This window comes from Aquarana catesbeiana, linkage group LG07 (genome assembly GCF_042186555.1).
Source record: "Aquarana catesbeiana isolate 2022-GZ linkage group LG07, ASM4218655v1, whole genome shotgun sequence".
NCBI classification, from domain to species: domain Eukaryota; kingdom Metazoa; phylum Chordata; class Amphibia; order Anura; family Ranidae; genus Aquarana; species Aquarana catesbeiana.
The window spans coordinates 199,184,030-199,206,938 of NC_133330.1; positions in this window are offsets into that span (position 1 = coordinate 199,184,030).

Genomic DNA, 22,909 nt, shown 5'->3' on the forward strand with positions numbered 1-22,909 from the left:
GAGTACCAGATGAGACCGTTTTAATCAATTCTGTAGTTTCCAGACTCAAACAATCATTTCATTACAAAAGGAATGTTTTGGTGGTAGCATTGCTGGGGCACTTGATTCAAATGATTTTCTATGTTATTTCACTGGTTTATAATTTATGCGATCTCCCCAAAAGTCATGATTTTCTATGTTATTTCACTGGTTTATAATTTATGCGATCTCCACAAAAGTCATAATTATAATATAGACAAATAGGTGTATTTTTGTCCATGAACTCTCTATCTGGTGCGCATATTACATTTGCTTGCCATTTCTAGTGCTTGTATTTGTACTCATGCATAAAACAAAATTGAATACGATTTTGGACAATTGTACATCGGACTGCTATTATATTAAATTTTAATATCCCCACTGTCATTTTTTTTTAATGAGCTAAAACTTTCATCTCAAGCAGAGCATGAGACCTACAAGAGGAAAATACCGGATTGTTTTTTTATTTTTTTCTTATTTGTGTAAATGAGAGAAAAGACTCTACTAAGATTCTTCCTGTTGCCTACAATGCAAAAGAGATTAGACACCATGTGGTAATATATACATGGATAAGCTGTGGGTAAGATATTAAGCATCACCATGGGCAGTAAGGAATAGAAGAGTGGAGGTTACAGCATTGAGTGGCCTTCCTCTTTCTCCTCCTGTTGCACTATTCTCTGCCAGGTCTTACAGACAGGATTAACCTATCAATACTCTGCCCTCAGCATGCTGCAAGGGACGGTCCCCAGAAGGTGCAGAATATTTTAAAAGTCCAAAAGCAGATGTCACACTCAATGAATCTCTCACCCAGAAGTAATATTTTCCTTCTTTAAAAAAAAAAAGAGATGAAAATTGTTGACTTTAGAACAACGTGAAAAACATGGTGTAAACATGCTACTCTTTCAAAAATCCTTACTTTGGTCATCAGTAATCACCTCACAATAAACAATTGTCATTTAGTAATATTTTTTTCCTAAGCCAGTTTTATCTAAAGCAACAAACAGCAGCACAGGCATTCTATTTGTGTTCCTGATATTTACAAAAAGCTGGATCCTCTTGTGAAGACAATTATAGCAGTTTTTGGGCTTAACATTTTGTTAGCTTTAATTTTTAGATGTTCACCCAGAATTTTGATGTACAATGTATCATTACACACCAGGTAACAGAACATATTTTGAGGCTTAACCTATTCATGCCAGATGCTTTTTAAAAAGTGCCAAACCATGTGGTTATTTCTGCGCTACCATTAACAATAGTGTCTAATGTGTGTTTAGAGTGCTGCTCACATTCAAATGTAGACTTCCTAAGGACTTTGTGGGTTATTTACTAAAGGCAACTCCACTTTGCACTACAAGTGCAAACTACAAGTGCAAAGTGACCTTGAAATTGTACTGAAATTGTCTCTGTAGATCCGAGGGAGACATGCAAGGAAAATAAAAAACAGCATTTTTGCTTGCATATGATTGGATAATAAAATCAGCAGAGCTTCCCCTCATTTGAGATCTACCCCTTAGATTTACAGCAACTGCACTTCCAAGTGCACTTTAAGTGCAATTTCAAGTGCACTTTGCACTTGTAGTTTGCACTTGCAGTGAAATGTGGATTTGCCTTTCGTAAATAACCCCCTTTGTGTTTATATCACAGACACTAATGGTGATTTAAAATATTGATTGTATATTATTTAAAATACTTTATACTTTTGTATTCATTTTTGTACTCAAATTTGTATTCATGTGGGTCACATATTTACAATTTTATTGAGCTTACACATAGATCTTCAGTCACACATCTCACAGAATATTGAAAGGGAGCACTGCATTTTCTATTATTTCATAGCAGAAAGCACCTTGATCTGCATTAGCTTTAGCCATTCACAATAATGACCAAATTTGACATACAGTAAAACCAGATAATCAAGAGTTACATGCACAGGCCATCATGATTCTTTACTGAGTGGATCCTTCTAATCCTTTACCAAACAATATCTGAATGGCTAATGCTATGGTGGGAGTCAGTGGCAGCTCATAGATGTGATTATTATAAGAGAAGATGACCTAAAATAAGTCTTCTCTGTAAATAATTTGATATTTAATGGACATCTTTGCAGATAATGAACCCTAGAGGTGGATGTCTACTGTTCTTTATCAAAGTGTCCTGGAAAACTGTGGATAAAAGAAATTTGTACACTGGCTAAATAGGAAGGGAGAAGCAATTCAAGAAAATATTCAGATTTTTATAAACCCCTGGCACATCACTTTATAAGCAAACGTAAAATGCAATGATCCACAACAGCCAAATTCACCAAACCATCACCAAACCAATTCCACATGTATTGCAACACTTTGCATGTGTTGTCAAAAGCATCAGTCATTGCTTGACTTTTTATACTCAGTTGAGGTTAAAAAGAAAAAAAATTAAATAGCTGAAATAGATATGAAACCTATTTCATTAAGTGCTGACATTTCTAATACAATTTTTAGATGATAAATCCCATGTCTCGGTATATGTATTGGTTTCTACTACCACTGGAGACAATATCACCCCACCGAAAAACAGTACTCCTGTTTCTCTAAAATGGATATGGCCCTTTTGAGAATTGGCCTGGCTCTGGTTAACAACCTTGCGTTGTAGTGCACTTCCTAAGCTTTTATGCCCCTACGAACTCTTATGCCCTGTACACACGGTCGGATTTTCCGATGGAAAATGTCCGATCGGAGCGTGTTGTTGGAAATTCCGACCGTGTGTGGGCTCCATCGGACATTTTCCATCGGATTTTCTGACACACAACGTTTGAGAGCAGGCTATAAAATTTTCCGACAACAAAATCCGATCGCGTCAATTCCGACCGTGTGTGGCCTGTTCCAACGCACAAAGTGCCACGCATGCTCAGAAGAAATTCCGAGACGGAACGGCTCGGTCTGGTAAACTTAGCGTTCGCAATGGATACAGCACTTTCGTCAAGCTGCAATGTTAAAAATGGTTTAATACAGCGCACTCTCTTCTTCTTTATAATGTGAGAAGAATGAAGTAGTTTTGCTGCTCATATTCACACAGACTTCTCACAAACTTCTTTCTTTACTATTTATCGGGATTCCCTCAATATATTTTGATTTGTCACATCTGACAACATTATTTTTGTGTTGTATTTTTTTTTTTTTTTGTTTGTTTTAAGGCAGATTATTTTTTTTGGTTTGTATTTTTTTCAAGGCTGATCTTTGTTTTATTTTATTTTTAGTTTTACTCCAGAATATTTTTGTGTGTGTTTTGTGTGTCAAGTTACCACAACACCATTAATATCTTGTATTATTTAATCTCAAGGAGGTTGCTTGGCATTGGTGTCTCTTGTTAATTTCACATTGTACTTTAGAAATGTACCTGAATCCTCACAAAGTGTCTTTTTTGAAGGAAAAAACACATAGGCGAGTATAATTGAAACAAAAATTCCTTTATTAAGGGCTCAGAACCAAACAAAGAGGGAGGCAACGTTGGAGAAACAGCAGAAACTGGCGAAGCCTTGGACCCCCAGGGCAGACATCAGTTCTTTAACATCAAAATTGGTGGTCTGAGGAGTCCATATCTAAGGGAGTGCAGTCTGGTCCAGAAGTCCCCGAGATCCGGAAAGCAGCAGATGACATCTGTGTCCCCAGGCTGTGGAGCTACAAGAGCCTGCATCTTTTGCCAGACCAGACTGGACCCAGGGTCATCACTTTCTGGTCTTCTTTCCACGCTTCCTTCCTGGCTGTGGCTCTGCTGTTAGAGATGTGGCAGGAGGAGGAGTAGGACCTGGAGGAGGAGGAGGACTAGTAGGACCTGGAGGAGGAGGAGGAGTAGTAGGACCTGGAGGAGGAGGAGGAGTAGTAGGATCTGGAGGAGGAGGAGGACCATGTGTGAGATCACAAATGTGGGTAGCAGATTTTGGCCCCTCAACCCCTTATTGAGAGCTTCCAATATTAAAGGACTCACACATGAGTTGTTGGCCCTCCTCCATCCGCTGCATTTTGCAGGCAATTATGCCAGCAAAGTCCTCCTCCACAGTGTGCGGGGCTGTCAGGGCCTCTGTAGCCTTCCAAAAGAGGCCTATGGCAGCCTCCTCCAGGGTACTCCTCTTCCTGCCACTTTCTCTTTGCAGGTGACTGGGAGGGACCTGGATATCAGGCAGCCTGCTCGGCCTGGCCACCTCCTGGCTGAGACTTCCCTGTGTATGAAAAAGAGACATGGTTTTAGTTTTTGCATCATCAATCACAATCATAAATTAGTACTCCAAACTAACATCTAGTTAACATCATTGATGAGACAACCAGAAATATTTAGAGGAATGCTATACCTGGCTCAAGCTGGGCTCCTCCACATGTTGCTGCCTGGAAGGCCCAGGTTGGGCTTCAGAAGCCTCAGCTGGGGGGGAAGGAAGCGTGGAAGGAAGACTGGAGAGTGATGACCTGGGTTCAGTCTGGCCTGCCAGAAAATGCAGCCTGTCATAGTACCACATCCTGGGGACATAGATGTCATCTGCAGCTCCGGATCTCTGGGAATCCTGGACCTTCTTGTGCTCCCTTAGATAAGTGCTCCTCAGGCCACCAATTAGGATCTTCAAATAGGTCATGTCTGCCGTGGGAATCACCGTCTTCACAAATTCCAGCAATTGATCCAGTGCTGCCTTCCTCTTTGTTTGGTTCTTATAATGTGGGTGGTTAATCTCCCAAAGACAAGCCAGCTCCCTGAACATATCTATGAAGACTGCCATAAAGTCGTTATCTTTCAAGATATCCATTTTCACTGCAAGACACAACACAAGACAAACCCTAATGTCAGGCAAAACTCTCCTAATCTAGTTACAATATAGGCCTCAATCTAGAAGCAGCATAGGCCCAAGTTTGGCTCTTACCTTCGTTATCACGATCGGCGCCTCCGATACTCCTTCCTACGCTCACAGATCGTACGTACTACGCACGCGTGATACGCTTTATACACACTGCGCATGCGTGTAACTCCGCCTGCCCCTGACGTTCTTTCTAGTCTATTCCCCGCCCCTTTTCGTTCGGCGCAGTGGGTGAAGAGCACATGGCGGAGTCAGAGCAGGTGCGTGCTAATTATAGCAACGAGGAGGAGGAGGAGGAAAGCCCGGATCCGGAAACGTCCCGATCCAGAAGGAGACAATTTAAGGCCTCAAATATCTCCTTTGGTGAGATGTTGGAGATGGTCGACATCCTGAAGAAGGCCGACTATGACGGAAAGTATGGACCTTACCCCAACCCCAATATCAGAAAGGCCAAGATCATGGGGAAAGTGGTCAAAAGTCTGCACCGGAATTTCAGGGTACGACGATCGAAAGATCAGCTCAGGAAGCGGTGGTCGGACCTGAAATTAAGAGAGCCCAAGCAGTACAGAAAGATCCGGAGAGTGCTGCAAAAAAGTAAGTAGTTGTGCTGTGTTCCTACTCTTTTTGTCTTTATTACGTTCGTGCTGCTCCATGTGCTTTTCTTAAGTGTTGTACAGTTTAAAATGGCATCTTTCATGTTCATGGGCACATTACTCGTTCGTATCAAACAGTTTTCTTTTGGCCTATAAAACACCATTGTTTTGGCCATATGCATTTGCCCACATTTTTTAGGGCCTACTTGTATGAAAAATATTTGGTTGTGTAGATGGGTTTGTGACTAGAATGAAATGCAAACTAGATTCTGTGTAAGGAGAGGACACTCATCAGCTGTTTTCACATCTGGACGCTGGAGCACTAGTGTGGGACACAAGAACACCATTTTTATTAGGGGGGCCACACAGGTGCTTAAGTGGATACTATAGGGGGGTCTCCATCTGTGAAGCTTGTACAAAACAGGTAAAGTATTGAAGCTTGACAAAGGACACTAAAAATTCTACATCTTGGAACTCTGCAAAAATAGACAATTGTACACCACTTCCAAGCAATGTTTCATCTTCATAGTTCTGCCATCAAATATCTGTGTGCTAAGTATACCATTTTTGTTTTACATAGGGGAGAAAAGACTCGGAGGACACCCCTCATCCGAGGAGACCACAGACCCCCCACCTCAGGAAGAAGGGGAAATCAACCCAGAACAAGCAGAACAGGAGGAGGAAGACGTGGTGGAAATAGTCACCAGGTGACAAACAGGTGAGTGTCTGTGACCACAGGCTCAGGTAAGAGATGGATGCCGGCATATTTATAATACCTGTTTTTTTTTTTGGTTTCTCTCTTTTTAGGTGATCGTGATGTTGTGGATCCAGGGCATTTCACCTCGGAAAGTGCACAGATCCTGATTGGGGAGATCATGGTGTGTAATGTTGCATTGGAAAACCTCAAGAAAAACATCAGTGATGTTATTCAAAAAAATAACAACATCATTGATGTTTTGGGGAGAGTTTAAAACCCCTCCAAATCCCTCTGTTTTTTGTGTGCTACAATGTTAAAAAAATGTTTGCGATTTTTAGAAAACCCAAATTTTGAGGATGCACACAGTGTGTCAATATGTGCTATCTGCCATCACCGGAGATCAATGGATGCGTTTTGGGGGTGCAACCCCTTCCTCAATAATAAAGTAGCTGAGAGGAAGGGGTTGTTCCCCCAAAACACGTCCCTTGATCCCCCATGATGGCAGCTAGCACATGTTGACATTTGTAAATTGGTGTGCATCTTCAAAATTTGGCTTTTCCTGGGGTGACTTCACCCCATCTGAACGCAATATCAAACGCAGTTCCTAAATACTCATGTCTGATATTGCCTTCAAGTTTTACCTAATGTGAACTTTGTAAGTTCAAGATTTGTGTCTTGTTGTTTTGAAACATGCCTGTTTTATCTTAAATGGACATTTCTATTTTTGATAATGCCACCCCAAAAATTGTTATACAACAAACATGTTGGTTTGTTTTAAAAACCTTTTCTAAATGCACATGTGATTGTGCAGGTATTAAAAAGATTGTTAATCAAGAATGTGTGGATTATTGTCTCAACGCTAAAACACTTTTGTGGTGATGTAATTGCTGCTTTCTGTGACAATGGGTGTTATTTCCTAAGGGCAAATCCACTTTGCACTACAAGTGCAGTTTCAGTGCATTTTCAAGTGCACTTGTAGTGCAAAGTGTATTTGCCTTTAGTAAATAAGACCCAACAGTGCTTTGTATAAGGTTACACAATCACGCCATTTTCAGGACTCACCACATTTCGGTCAGGGTCAGCTAAAACAAATACAAGCAGTAAATGTCACCAAAGATTTGCTTAATTTTTTTTTATTTGATCAAGGTTTCACAAATTGTCTGGCATATTGGTGGCCCCCCTACCCGCAAAGAACTCAAGGTATCTTAGACGGACATCACGGGCACTCAGGGAGGGCAAGCCAGGATGGCCACTTTCAAGCGACGTCAGGGTTGTTTCATTTATAATTCCGGCCTCAGGCCCAACTGAGCCAGCATAGTTGGCAGAATGTTGCCGTAAAAAGTTATGTAGAACACAGCACGCCAGGATTATATGATTCAGTTTATACTCTGCCATATGGATGGGTGTAAGAAATAGGCAGAACCAGCTGCCCATGATTCCAAATGTGTTCTCCACCACTCTTCTGGCTCTGGCCAGCCGGTAATTAAAAACCCTCTGGTCCAGGGTGAGGGTCCTCATCGGAATGGCCGCATAAGGTGGTCCCCCAGCGCAAAGGCTTCATCCACAACGAAGACGAATGGGAGTCCTTCCACATTGTCTTCTGGAGGTGGCAAGTCCAAGCTGCCATTCTGAAGACGCCTGTAAAACTCCGTCTGGGCGATGACTCCACCATCGGACATCCGGCCATTCTTCCCCACGTCCACATACTGGAACTCATAATTAGCCGACACCACCGCCAACATCACAATACTATTGAACCCTTTATAATTATAATAGTATGACCCCGAGTTGGGTGGTGGGACGATGTGGACGTGTTTCCCATCAATTGCCCCTCCGCAGTTAGGAAAGTCCCACCGCAGGGCAAAGTGGGAGGCCACAGTCTGCCATTCCTGTGGCGTGGAAGGAAACTGTGGAGGAAAAAAAAAATTAGTCTTTTTGCACATTAAAACATGGAAAGCAGATTAGGTACAAACATTCTTGGCCAACATCAAGATAACATTTATTCATGGGAATTTTTCAACACCAAAGTATAAGATACACCTATCAGATTCCCCCTCCCCCACCCCCTCTCATGGGCCATTTCTAACATTATGGGGGGGGAGCTCTTGGACAGGTAACCCTCTCCACTTCATTGAGAGATGAATGCCTAAATAATGGGTATTACTTTGAACAGCCCCTCCTTAGTTACACTATTGGCAGCCCACTGGACAGGTAAGAAGTGTCATAATACAAAGATATAAATACACATTGTACACATTTGAGCACATTTGGACATTCTGCTATTACCTATCAAGATAATAATAGGATACAAAAACTTTAAACAGTACCATTTGAAAGTATACAGGCAGGCCCTTGCACTACATGCTTTGGGGATTTCATCCATAAATCTGACCACAAAAGAGATGAGTATAGTGTCTATGGGTTTGGCAAAGTCAGCAGATAGATGATTGAGGATAGAGAATTGTTATCAGCTGACTTAGCAGTTGGGGGGAGGGAGGGTTAAAAAATGATTTGGGGACCCACAAAAAAAAAGCCTCTGGCACTCTGCCTGAATTTAAAGCACCAATCACATTTTAAAACATTTTAGGGGGTGTTTGGGGTAAAGCACTACTATGGAGCTGATATAATACATTGTTAAGTGACTACATGAGGTGAATATAGGGCCTGTAGACCATGCTGGGGAGGTAAGTGAAGGCAAATATGTATGAAGGAGCAAAATAATAATTACATAAAAATCCAGCATGCATGAGGACAAAGGGGACATTCACAGCATATTCCAATCATGGTAATTAGGGAATGAGGAAAGAAATACAATATATTATCAAACATTAAATACACTAAAATGTGATATTAAAGGATAAAAATCTTACCTTCATATACTCCTTCTGCAGGACCTGCATGATGGCAGAACAGGTCTCTGGGATAATGATTCCCAGAGCCTGGGGGGAGATGCCTGTCGAGAACTTCAAGTCCTGCAGGCTTCTCCCCGTCGCCAAGTACCGCAGGGTGGCGTTGAGCCTCTGCTCCGGAGTGATGGCTTGCCTCATGCAGGTATCCTGCCTGCTAATATAGGGGGTCAGCAAAGCCAACAAACGGTGAAATACGGGGTCCGTCATCAGGAGAAAGCTCCTGAAATCATCAGGATTATTCTCACGGATGTCACGGAGCAAAGGCATATGAGAGAACTGGTCATGCTGAAGCAACCAATTCTTGGTCCATGAACTCCTCCCCACCCTGTTCATGGACTGGGCTTGTGTCAAGGTCAGAACCCCAACACCAAGCCCCCGCACAGCACAAACTCTACGAGGAGTACGTATACGCAACATGGCTAGAAAATGGTCAGCTGCTCAGAACGAAGTAACAGAACACACTGAAGAACAGCAAGGCCTGTGAAGAGCGACCTGAAAAACAGTAACGAACGAACAAGAACACAATGACAAGTCACGCGTAGCTTGCTTGCACACACTGAAGAGCAGATACAAACCCACAAGCACAAACTGAACCGCAGAAAACGATCTGAAAGCCACAAGTCTGAAAAAGCGCGAATCGTCTCTCACCAAACTTTTACTAACACGAGATTAGCAAAAGCAAAGGGTGCCGCGCTAGGTTCTGAAATGGCCTTTTCTAGTCTCGTCGTACGTGGTTGACATCACCACGTTCTTGGCGATCGGAAATTCCGACAACTTTGTGCGACCGTGTGTATGCAAAACAAGTTTGAGCCAACATCCATTGGAAAAAATCCTAGGATTTTGAATGTCCGATCAATGTCCGACCGTGTGTACGGGACATTAGACATCTCACCGTTACTGCTGATCCCATTGGTCACTCATCTAGAGCTATTTGGAAATTAAACCAAAAGCAGAAACTTTTCACAAATTTAAATGATCTCCTAGGTTGGCTCACAAAACAGACACTCAGCAATCCATTCGTATTGCTATTATGCCTGAGAACTACTGGAGTAGCCTGTGATGGATTTTTTCTTGGCCAGCATGAGTCAGTGTGCAGGGCCATATCTATTCTGGAAAGCACCTACTTTAACTTTGCATTAATATTAACACTAATACTGTTGCTTCACCTTTCATACTGTTGGGCATCAGTGGAAACAAATGTTATTGTGCATATTTTAAACAGTTATTAAATATTTCCTATGTAATTTTGTATCATTATTGTGGTTGTTATTTGCACAGAAAACACACCCACCCTCCATCTAACTGTGTTAACTATCAGCAAGTTTAAGTGTCTGAAAAGCAAAGAACCCATAGTACCTATTGTCAACAACCATTCTATCACTCCCCACACTCTGGAATATGAGTAGAAAGAAAAGGTTTAACCGCTTCCTGACCAACCGCCGCAGTTATACTGAGGCAGGTTGGCTCCCCTGTGCGAGCCGTCGTAGCTATACGTCGGCTCACGGGGTTGGGTTAGCAGGCACTCGCACGCTGCATAGCGGGGGTGCCTGTGCTTGTGGCCGCCGGTCGCGATGACCGCTGGCCACAAGCGATTGTGTGCAGGAGAGACAGAACAGGGAAGAGTGTGTGTAAACACACACTTCCCTGTTCTGTTCTGACAGGAGTGACAGATCGTGTGTTTCTATTAGCTAGGAACCACGATCCGTCACTTCCTCCAGTCAGTCCCCTCCCCTTTCAGTTAGAATCACCTCCCAGGGAACACAGCTAACCCCTAGTGTTAACCCCTTCACTGCCAGTGACATTTTTTACAGTAATCAATGCAATTTTATAGCATTGATCACTGTATTAATGCCAATGGTCCCAAAAATGTGTCAAAATTGTCCGATGTGTCCACCATTATGTCGCAGTCACAATAAAAATCGCAGATTGCCACCATTACTAGTAAAAAAATAAATAAATAAATAATAATGCTATAAATCTATCCCCTATTTTGTAGACGCTATAACTTTTGCGCAAACCAATCAATATACGCTTATTGCAATTTTTTTTTACCAAAAATATGTAGAGGAATACATATCGGCCCAAACTGAGGAAAAAAGTGTTATTTTTTATATATTTTTGGGGGATATTTATTATAGCAAAAAGTAAAAAATATTGCGTTTTTTTCAAAATTGTTGTTCTGTTTTTGTTTATAGAGCAAAAAATAGGCGATCGAATACCACCAAAAGAAAGCTCTATTTGTGGGAAAAAAAGGACATCAATTTTGTTTGTGTACAACGTTGCACGACCGCTCAATTGTCAGTTAAAGCGACGCAGTGCCGAATTGCAAAAAGTGCTCTGGTCAGGAAGGGGGTAAATCCTTCCGGGGTTGAAGTGGTAAAAAACATATTTCAGTATCATTACATTTCTGTTGTTGTTATGGCCTGGTAAATACTGACTGGCCTTTATTAAAAATGGAAATAGTTTTTTGGCCAATTTGATTGAAAGCTCATTTCCAGACAACCCCCCTCCCCCTTTTCCCATTGTGACCATTGAGCACAGTGTTTCACATTAATACCATTACATTTTTTTTTTTAAACCTGCAAATCTGTTTTAAGCTAAACTGTGTGAAATAGGGACCACTGATTCAATGTTGTCATCAGACCGACCAGTCATGTTGTCACATCATGCCAGTTCAGTCTTCTGGAGCCTGATAGTACCCCACTGCTAGACAAAAAGTGTCCAGATCACCCAGGCAGCAAAGAAGAAGGACCTTCTCACCCTGCTGTTCAGAAGACTCAATACTTAATGCATCACATGCCACAGATTTAGGTATGTTAAAGAAGCATTTTTTATTGCTGCAGCAAAGAGATTGAGGAGGGTGGGGGGTATTGTTTACACTACAGGGGCTGCTGGTGGCTGAATATAAGAGGACCTCACATTAGGGTCTACTGGCGACTAAATAAAAGGGGACCTCACATTATAGGGGCTGCTAGTGGCTGATTATAGGTCAATAGGTTTCAGAATTGAGGGAAGCTGCCTCTAGGCAATTCCTCAGCTCTGATGCGTAAAATGACACAAGAGAAAAAAGTGTCTGGGAGGAAGAACATCTTACAGCATTCTGCTGCACTATATCTGAGGTCTGTAAGTTCAAGGAGGGAGGGAGAATTGTACAGGGGTGACACAATGATCTAGAGAGAGGGGTTGTAACAAAGATTTGTGTCTGGCGAGAGAGAAATTGTGCAGTGAGAGGAAAATTGGGAGGATGATGATTTCTGCTGGGAGGAGTGATTATTGTAGGGGTGGGGATTTTTTGAGGGAGATGGTTTCTGCTAAGAGAGGGAATTTTGGGGTGGGGGATGCTGGAATGAATGGCTTAAAAAGGGAGAGTCAACACTTGATTGAATTGAAAATAAAGGTAAAATTCACCAACTCACCCCTATTGAGGGGTGGGGAATCCCGGAGTTAAGTGACAGACTGAAGGAGGGGGGGAAAACTTGGATATAAGAATACCAAGTAACTCCAAAGGGAAACACACAGCAGTCTAATAGTCACAAAATAGAAAATGTTTATTAATAAATTTCACCAAGAAGGCAACCTTCACCACATCACATTAAAACTATTTAGGACAATGTTGCCAAAAATCTATTAAAAACAAAGAAAAAGACCCAGGCTCACATGCATTACCCCCTGTCACACCAGCAGATGACCCTATGCAAAAAAAAATGATGGTTCATGATGGGAAGGGATAATTTGGGTGGAGTGAAGATGATTTGTGCTGGGACGGAGATTCAGGATGAAGAGTATTTGCGCTAGGATGGGGGATTTTGAAGATGAAGGAGAGGATTGTCTTTTGAGTGGGGATTTTGGGTGGAGGAGGACGATTTGTGCTGGGAGGTGGCATTTTTTGGGGGTGGGATTTGTGCTGGGAGGGTAGATTTTGGGGGGAAGATATAGAGGGGGAAGGGAAATTGGAGGGGGAATTTATACTTTTAAACCCAGAACTGACCCCCTGCTCTCTCTGTGTTATTGTCTACTGGTCCCTGCACCCTATGCGTTACATATTCCTGACCTCTGCACTCTGTGCATTACCTACTCTCGCCCTTGCATGATTTGTATTATACACGCCTGAACCCTGCACACTGTTTCTTATAGACTCTTGCACTATATTGTACAGAACAAACCTCTGACCAAAGTGATCATTGTCTCAACAATTGTTGGTTGCTAAACAATCCCTGGCTATTTTTATTAAGCAAGTTTGTTGAATTGTCTAACATAATTACTGTTTGTATTGCCATTACAATGCCGATCTTATAAATTAAATTTATGAAAGTACATGCTATGACCATAGATCTCCTTTTATGTTTTTCTCATTTATAACTAACATTACATAGTTAAATAGTTAGTCTGGTTGAAAAAGAAAAAAACAAACACACACACATCTATCTAGTTTAACCACTTCCGGACCAACCGCCGCTGTTTTACTGCTGCAGGTTGACTCGGCTGGGCAAATCAACGTTACCTTACGTCGCTTCGCCTTTTGCCCACTAGGGGTGCACGTGCCTGCAGCCTGGCAGGAGCGATGACCGCCAGGCACCTGCGATCGCTCGCGACAGAGCGAGAACTGGGATCCCGGTTCTCTCATGGGAGAGGAGACAAATCATGTATTCATACTAAGTATGAACAGCGATCTCTCTCTTCCCCTAGTCAGTCCCATCCCCCCTACAATTAGAACACACCTAGGGAACACAGTTAACCTCTTGATCGCCCCCTAGTGTTAACCCCTTCCCTGCCAGTGACATTTATACAGTAATCAGTGCATTTTTATAGCACTGATTGCTGTATAATTGTCAATGGTCCCAAAAATGTATCAAAAGTGTCCAATTTGTCCGCCGCAATATTGCAGTCCTGATAAAAATCGCAGATCGCCGCCATTACTAGTTAAACAAAATAATAATAAAAATGCCATAAATCTATCCCCTATTCTGTAGACGCTATAACTTTTACGCAAACCAATCAATATAAGCTTATTGCGATTTTTTTTTTTTTTTTTACCAAAAATATGTAAAAGCATACATATCGGCCTAAACTGAGGAAAAAATGTGTTGTTTTTTTTTTCTTCTTAATGTGGGATATTTATTATAGCAAAAAGTAAAAGATATTGTGTTTTTTTTTCAAAATTGTCGCTTTTCTTTTGTTTATAGCGCAAAAAATAAAAACCACAGAGGTGATTAAATACCACCAAAAGAAAGTTCTGTTTGTGGGAAAAAAAGAACGCAAATTTTGTTTGGGTACGTGTCGCACAACTGCACAATTGTCAGTTGAAGTGATGCAGTGCTGTATTGCATAAAATGGCCTGGTCATTGAACAGTCAGATCTTCCGGGGCTGAAAAGGTTAACCAAAAAAGGGAAAAAAAATATCGTAATTAAAAATAAAAAAAGTCATACAATCCTATAAAAACAATCCTATATCCACAGTTGTTCCAGAGGAAGGCAAAAAACCTATCCACAGTTGTTCCAGAGGAAGGCAAAAAACCCCAGAAAAACATGAACCAGTTTGCTCCAGCAGGGGAAAAATATCTTCCTGATCCCACGAGAGGCAATCGGATATTCCCTGGATCAACTTTACCTATAAATATTAGTATCCAGTTATATTATGTACATTTTGGAAATAATTCAGGTCAGACATAAAGAGTGCCCCTCTTGACCTCTGTGATGACCTTAAAATGAATGCCTCAACACCAAGTTCACTATATGGACCACGTATGAATTTATACATGTGGATCATATCCCCCCCTTAATCTCCTCTTCTCAAGAGGGAATAAATGCAGTTCCTCTAATCTCCTCATAGCTGAGCTCCTCCATGCCTCTTATCAGTTTGGTTCTCTGCACTTTCTCCAGTGTCTTGAAATCCTTTTGTGAACCGGTGTACAAAACTGAATTGCATATTCCAGATGAGGTCTTACTAATGATTTGTTCAGGGGCAAAATGATGTCTCTCTCTCTCTCTAACCGGTTCCAGACCAGCTCATGTACTTATACTGCGGCACAATGGCACCGCTGCGCGAAAACCCGTACGGGTACGGGGTCCCCTTTAAGAGCCGCCAGTGGGCACGCGCGTGTCCGCTGCACAGTGGGGCACGTGAAATGCGCATGGCCAGTGGGCGCGATCACATGCACAAGAGCCAGCACAGGGATTTATGTGTGTAAACACACAAATCCCTGTTCTGTCAGGGGAGAGGAAACATATTGTTTGTTCCTACTGAGTAGGAACAACAATATGTCTCCTCCCCCAGTCAGTCCTATTCCCTTACAGTTAGAACACATCTAGGGAACACACAGTTAACCCCTTGATCGCCCCCTAGTGTTAACCTCTTCCCTATCAGTGCCATTTACACAGTAATCAGTGCATATTTATAGCACTGATTGCTGTATGAATGTCAGTGGTCCCAAAAATGTGTCAAAAGTGTCTGATCTGTCCGTCGCAATGTTGCAGTACCGCTCAATAAAAATCGCAGATCACTGCCATTACTAGTAAAAAAAATTATAATAATAAAAATGCCATAAAAATGCCATAAATATTTTTACTATAACTTTTATGCTATAACTTTTTTACCAAAAATATGTAGAAAAATATATATTGGCCTAAAGAAGAAATTTGTTTTAAAAATTTGGGGATATTTATTATAGCAAAAAGTAAAAAATATAGTTTTTCTTTAAAAAAAACTGTTGCTTTTTTGTTTATAGCGCAAAAAAATAAAACCGCCGAGGTAATCAAATAAGACCAAAAGAAAGCTCTATTTGTGGGAAAAAAAGGACCCAAATTTTGTTTGGGTACAGTATTGCATGACCGCGCAATTGTCAGTTAAAGCAACGCAGTGCCAAATTGTAAAAAGTGCTCTGGTCAGAAAGGGGGTAAAATCTTCCGGGGCTGAAGTGGTTAAAAAAAATGGCTAGAGCTGGACTTTAATTTAGAGACATGAAATGGTGTATGAGGCTGTGCCACAGTATCTCTATGATATCAATGGAGATTAGGTCTGGAACTTGATTAGGCCAGTCTAAAACATTTATTTTTGTCCAGTGCCCTTTTGAATCTGAAGTCACAAATGCTGAATTAGGTGACAAAAGTGCATAATTGTCTTTTGTTTCAAACTTTCAATCCTTGCTGGAATATTATACACTGCCTACCTGAAAAAAAATCACCACTACTGTGAAGATGTATTACGCTTCAAAGGATTTTCTAATTGGAGAACACAACCTGGCTTTATAGTTATTTCTAAACTAGTAGACATCAATGGCTTTTCCCAAATTTCCTTTTATTGTGACAGCATGTTATTTTTTAATCTGATTTAGCTCTTTTTCAAGGATAAAACTAGTGAGGTTTATATTAAACAGGGCTGGTTGCATTTAATTAGCAGACCTTGGTTATTCTTTTATTGGGAGGAGGAGCGGTACAACACCATTGCTACATATCAGATTCAAAAACTTTTCCTGGATAAACTCTGACAATGCTGCACAAAATATTTTTTTTTTCAAATATTTTATTTAACCACTTCAGCCCCGGAAGATTTTACCCCCTTCCTGACTAGAGCACTTTTTGCGATACGGCACTGCGTTGTTTTAGCTGTCAATTGCGCGGTCGTGCGACTTGTACCCAAACAAAATTGACGTCCTTTTTTTCACACAAATAGAGCTTTCTTTTGGTGGTATTTGATCACCTCTGTGGTTTTTTAATTTTTTGCGCTATAAACAAAAAAAGAGCGACAATTTTGAAAAAAAAAGAAATATTTTTTACTTTTTGCTATAATAAATATCCCCCAAAAATATATAAAGAACATTTTTTTTCCTCAATTTAGGCCGATATGTATTCTTCTACATATTTTTGGTTAAAAAAAAAAAAAAAACGCAATAAGCGTATTTTGATTGGTTTGCGATTTTTATCATGAATGCTACATTATGGCGAAAACATTGGACACTTTTGACACTATTTTATTTATTTATTTCAGGTACTTATATAGCGCCGTCAATTTATGCAGCGCTTTACATATACATTGTACATTCACATCAGTCCCTACCCTCAAGGAGCTTACAATCTAAGGTCCCTAACTCACATTCATACAAACTAGGGACAAAATTTAGACAGGAGCCAATTAACCTACCAGCATGTCTTTGAAGTGTGGGAGGAAACCGGAGTACCCGGAGGAAACCCACGCAGGCACAGGGAGAACATGCAAACTCCAGGCAGGTAGTGTCGTAGTTGAGATATGAACCAGTAACCCTTCTTACTGCTAGGTGAGATTGCTACCCACTACACCACTATGCCGCCCAATTTTGGGAACACTGTCATTTATACAGCGATCAGTTTTATAAAAATGCACTGATTACTGTGTAAATGACACTGGCAGGGAAGGGGTTAAACACTAGGGGGCGATCAAGGGGTTAAATGTGTGTTCCCTAGATGTGTTCTAACTGTATGGGGATAGGATCGACTGGGGGAGGAGACATATTGTTGTTTCTACTTAGTAGATATGTTTCCTCTCCCCTGACAGAACAGGGATTTGTGTGTTTACACACACAAATCCCTGTGCTGGTTCTCGTGCATGTAATCGCGCCCGCCAGCCACGCACATTTCGCGTCCCCCGCAGCGGACATGCGCGTGCCCTCTGGCGGCTCTTAACCATTTACGGACCACCCGCCGTCATTATACAGTGGCTGTTTGAACGAGGATATCGTTGTTATGGCAGCATCTAGCTGCCATAATCCCGGTATCCTCGTTTTCAGCGGGCGGTCTTCTACAAGATAAAATGATCTCTGTGGCAGATTCGCCACGAGATCACTTTTATCGGTGGCGGGAGAGGGGCCCCCCTCCCGCCGCGATCCGGTGCCCTCCGCCGCTTACCGGAGCTGTCGGCAGTGGCGGCGGCGATTGCGTCCTCTCACTTGCTGTGCATGGAGACGAGTGAGGGTAAGATGGTCCCCACCCGTCTCCATACAATTGCTGGGTGGAAGCGACATCAAAATGTCACTTCCGCCCTTACGTCTTAAAGGCACATTTTTTTGTTGTCATTTTTTCAAAATGACAACATTTTTGTTGTTGTTTTTTTTATTGCATTTAAGTCCAAATATGAGATCTGAGTTTTTTTTGACCCCATATCTCATATTTAAGAGGTCCTGTCATGCTTTTTTCTATTATAAGGTATGTTTACATTCCTTGTAATAGGAATAAAAGTGGCAATTTTTTTTTTAAACAGTGTTAAAATAGAAAATAAAAGGTAAAATAAATAATAATAAAAATTTTTTTTTTTAAATGTGCCCCGTCCTGACAAGCTTGCGTGCAGAAGCAAACGCATACGTGAGTAGCGCCCGCATATGAAAACAGTGTTCAAACCACATATGTGAGGTATCGCCGTGATCGGTAGAGCAAGAGCAATAATTCCAGCCCTAGACCTCCTCTGTAACTTAAAACATGCAACCTGTAGAATTTTTTAAACGTCACCTATGGAGATTTTTAAGGGTAAAAGTTTGTCGCCATTCCACGAGCGGTGCAATTTTGAAGTGTGACATGTTGGGTATCAATTTATTCCGCGTAACATTATCTTTCACAATATAAAAAAAATTGGGCTAACTTTACTGTTGTCTTATTTTTCAATTCAAAAAAGTGTATTTTTTCCAAAAAAAGTGTGCCCGTAAGACCCCTGCGCAAATACGGTGTGACAGAAAGTATTGCAACGATTGCTATTTTATTCTCTAGGGTGTTAGAAAAAAAATGTATAATGTTTGGGGGTTCTACGTAATTTTCTAGCAAAAAAAACAGTTTTTAACTTGTAAACACCACTTCTAAAAAAGAAGCCCGGTCTTAAAGTGGTTAAAGGGGACCCCGTACTCCTACGGGTTGTCGCACAGTGGTGCCATTGTGCCGCAGTATAAGTACGTGAGCCAGTTAAGTGTGTCCTAGGGAGTGATTCTAAATGTGGGGGGGATGGGCTACCTAGGACATGACAGCGATCACTGCTCCCGATGACAGGGAGCAGTAGATCTCTGTCTTGTCACTAGGCAGAACGGAGAAATGCCTGGTTTACATAGGCATCTCCCCGTTCTACCTCTCCACACCACAATCGGGGGCCCCCGGCGAACATCGAGTTCCCGGGACCCGTGGGCACGCACGTGCGGCAGGCGTGCGCGCCTGATAGGCGGAAAAATTTAAAGGGACATACCTGTACGCCCATTTGCTTGCCTGTGCCATTCTGCCAATGTATATCTGTGTGCGGCGGTCGGCAAGCAATTAAACCACAAAAGGCGAATCCAGGTTATCTCAGTAACAATGTGTTAACAATAACGCTACAGATACATTGGAATGATACATTCAAAATTCTGGACTGTAAGTTAAATCATACATGACATTCTCAGCATATAATCTGTGTGAATATAGTCTATGTATTGTAGCAACTAAGGGGTAAACCCGTTGTAACAAGTCCTGGGCTCTCCTAAACTATTGCACAAAATATTTTTTCTCCCAAACACAATACTGTCAAATCAAACAAACTGAGGACAAAGCTAATTTTACAAAGTGCGCCCATATGTAATGTTCATTTTAGCATCTTTTTCTAAAATTTTGAGAATATTACACCTAGTTCAAACACTGGGGAGGCTATTGCGAAAGTGCCATTTGTGAAAGTGCTAATTACCTGCCTTTCCCTAGCTTCAATACTTTCTGAATAACTGACCTACAAGAAAAGACAACTCCTGATCTGCATAAACCTTCCACATGTGGTACTGCTGCTGAATTGTTTTGCGATTTCTATGCACACCTAAAGTTGACACACCTCACTCACTCAGCATTTACCCACACGCCTTCAGGTATTTCAAAGAATTTAGGCCAAGCATAGCCTAAAAGGAAAAATGATTAGTAAGTGTAATTATACAAAACAATCAGTAACAATTCAGCACCTGTAGTATTTTGAGTAATGCCCTGTACACACGATCGAACATTGATTGGACATTCCGACAACAAAATCCATGGATTTTTTCCGACAGATGTTGGCTCAAACTTGTCTTGCATACACACGGTCACACAAAGTTGTCAGAATTTCTGAACACCAAGAACGCAGTGACGTACACCACGTACGACAAGACAATAAAAGGGCGGTTCAATACCAAGCGCGGCACCTTTTGGGCTCCTTTTGCTAATCTCGTGTTAGTAAACATTTGGTGAGAGACGATTCGTGCTTTTTCAGATTGTATTTCAGCTGTTCAGTTTGTGCTTGTGGGTTTGTATCTGGTCTTCAGTGCGTGCAGCGAGTTCCCATTGATTTGTCAGTGTGTTCTTGTCCGCTCGTTACTGATTTTCAGGTCGCTCTTCACAGGCCTTGCTGTTCTTCAGTGCGTTCTGTTACTGCGTTCTGACCAGCCGACCGTTTTCTAGCCATGTTGCGTGTACGTACTCATCGTAGAGTTTGTGCTGTGCGGGGGCTTAGTGTTGGGGTTTTTACTTTGACACTGGCCCAGTCCATGAACAGGGCGAGGAGGAGTTCATGGACAAAGAATTGGTTGCTCCAGCGTGACCAGTTCTGTCACATGCCTTGCTCCGTGAAATCCGTGAGAATAATCCTGACGATTTCAGGAACTTTCTCAGGATGACGGACCCTGTATTTCACCGTTTGTTGGCTTTGCTGACCCCTTACATCAGCAGGCAGGATACCTGCATGAGGCAAGCCATCACTGCGGAGCAGAGGCTAGTCGCCATCCTGCGGTATTTGGCGATGGGGAGAAGCCTGCAGGACCTCAAGTTCTCGACAGACATCTCCCCCCAGGCTCTGGGGATCATTATCCCAGAGACCTGTTCTGCCATCATCCAGATCCTGCAGAAGGAGTATATTAAGGTAAGATTTTTATCCTTTAACATCACATTTTATTGTATTTAATGTTTGTTAATATATTGTATTTCATTTCTCATTCCCTAATTACCATGATTGTAATATGCTGTGAATGTCCCCTTTGTCCTTATGCATGCTGGATTTTTATGTAATTTTTTTTTTTTGTCCTTCATACATATTTGCCTTCACTTACCTCCCCAGCATGCTCTCCTGGGCCTATATCCACCTTGTCTACTCAATTAACAATGTATTTTGTCAGCTCCATCGTAGTGCCCTAAATACCCCCTAAAATGTTTAAAATTGTGATTTGTGCTTTAAATTCAGGCAGAGTGCCAGAGGTTTTTTTTTGGGCCCCAAAATCATTTGGAACCCTCCCTCCCCCCAACTGCTAACTCAGCTGATACCAATCCTCTATCTGCTGACTTTGCCAAACCCATACACACTATATACCCACCTCTTTTGTGGTCATATTTATGGATTAATTCACCAAAGCATGTAGTGCAAGGGCCTGCCTGAATACTTTCAAATGGTACTGTTTAAAGTTTTTGTATCCTATTATTATCTTGATAGGTAATAGCAGAATGTAAAAATGTGCTAAGATGTGTACAATGTGTATTTATATCTTTGTATTATGACACTTCTTACCTGTCCAGTGGGCTGCCAGTAGTGTAGGTAAGGAGGGGCTGGCCAAAGTAATACACATTATTTAGGCATTCATCTCTCAATGAAGTGGAGAGGGTTACCTGGCCAAAACACCCCCCCCTAAAATTTTTAAAATGGCCCATGAGAGGGTGGGGGAGGAATTATACCTTTGGACCTTATACCTTTGTCTTCAAATACTCCCTAAAATACTGATGTTGGCCAAGAATGTGTGTGTCTAATCTGCTTTCAATGTTTATGTGCAAAATGATTAATTTATTTTTCTTGTTTGACTCCACAGTTTCCTTCCAACCCACAGGAATGGTAGACTGTGGCCTTCCACTTTGCCCAGCGGTGGGACTTTCCTAACTGCGTTGGGGCAATTGATGGGAAACGTCCACATCATCCCACCCCCCCAACTCGGGGTCATACTATTACAACTACAAGAGGTTCAATAGTATTGTGATGTTGGCGGTGGTGTCGGCTACTTACGAGTTCCTGTATGTGGACGTGGGGAAGAATGGGTGGATGTCAGATGGTGGATTCATCACCCACACGGAGTTCTACAGGCGTCTCCAGAATGGCAGCTTGGGCTTGCCACCTCCAGAAGACAATGCGGAAGGAATCCCATTCGTCTTCATTGCGGATGAAGCGTTTGCACTGGGGGACCATCTTATGCGGCCATTCCCTATGAGGACCCTCACCCCGGACCAGAGGGTTTTTAATTACCGGCCTATTTCTTACACCGATACACATGGCGAAATATAAACTCAATCACATCATCCTGGCTTGCTGTGTTCTCCAAAACTTTTTAAGGAGAAATTCTTGGAACTATGCTGTCTCAGTTGGGCCTGAGGCCGGAATTAATATTAATGAACCAACCCTGACAGCGCTTGAAGCTGCCCCCCCAGAGTGCCCGCGGGGTCCGTATAAGATACATGGAATACTTTGCGGGTAGGGGGGCCATCGATATGCCAGACAATGTCTGAGACATTTTTAAAATAAAAATATATTTTAAACTGAACAAATATTTGCTTTGATTTACTGCTTGGTTTTCTTTTAGCTGACCATGACCGAAATTTGGGGAGTCCTGAAAATGGCGTGATTGTGTAAAATTAGAAAGCACTGTAGGTGTTATTTACTAAAGGAAAATACACTTTGCACTACAAGTGCTCCAGCGTCCAGATGTGTAAACAGCTGCTGAGTGCCCTCTCCTTACACAGAATCTAGTTTGCATTTCATTCTAGTTACTAACCCATCTAGACAACAAAATTATTTTAAGAGAAGTAGGCCATAAAAAATGTATTGTACTGCATCTGGACAAAACATGGTGTTTTATTGGCCGAACGAACAATGTTTCCTACGAACGAATAATGTGTCCACGAA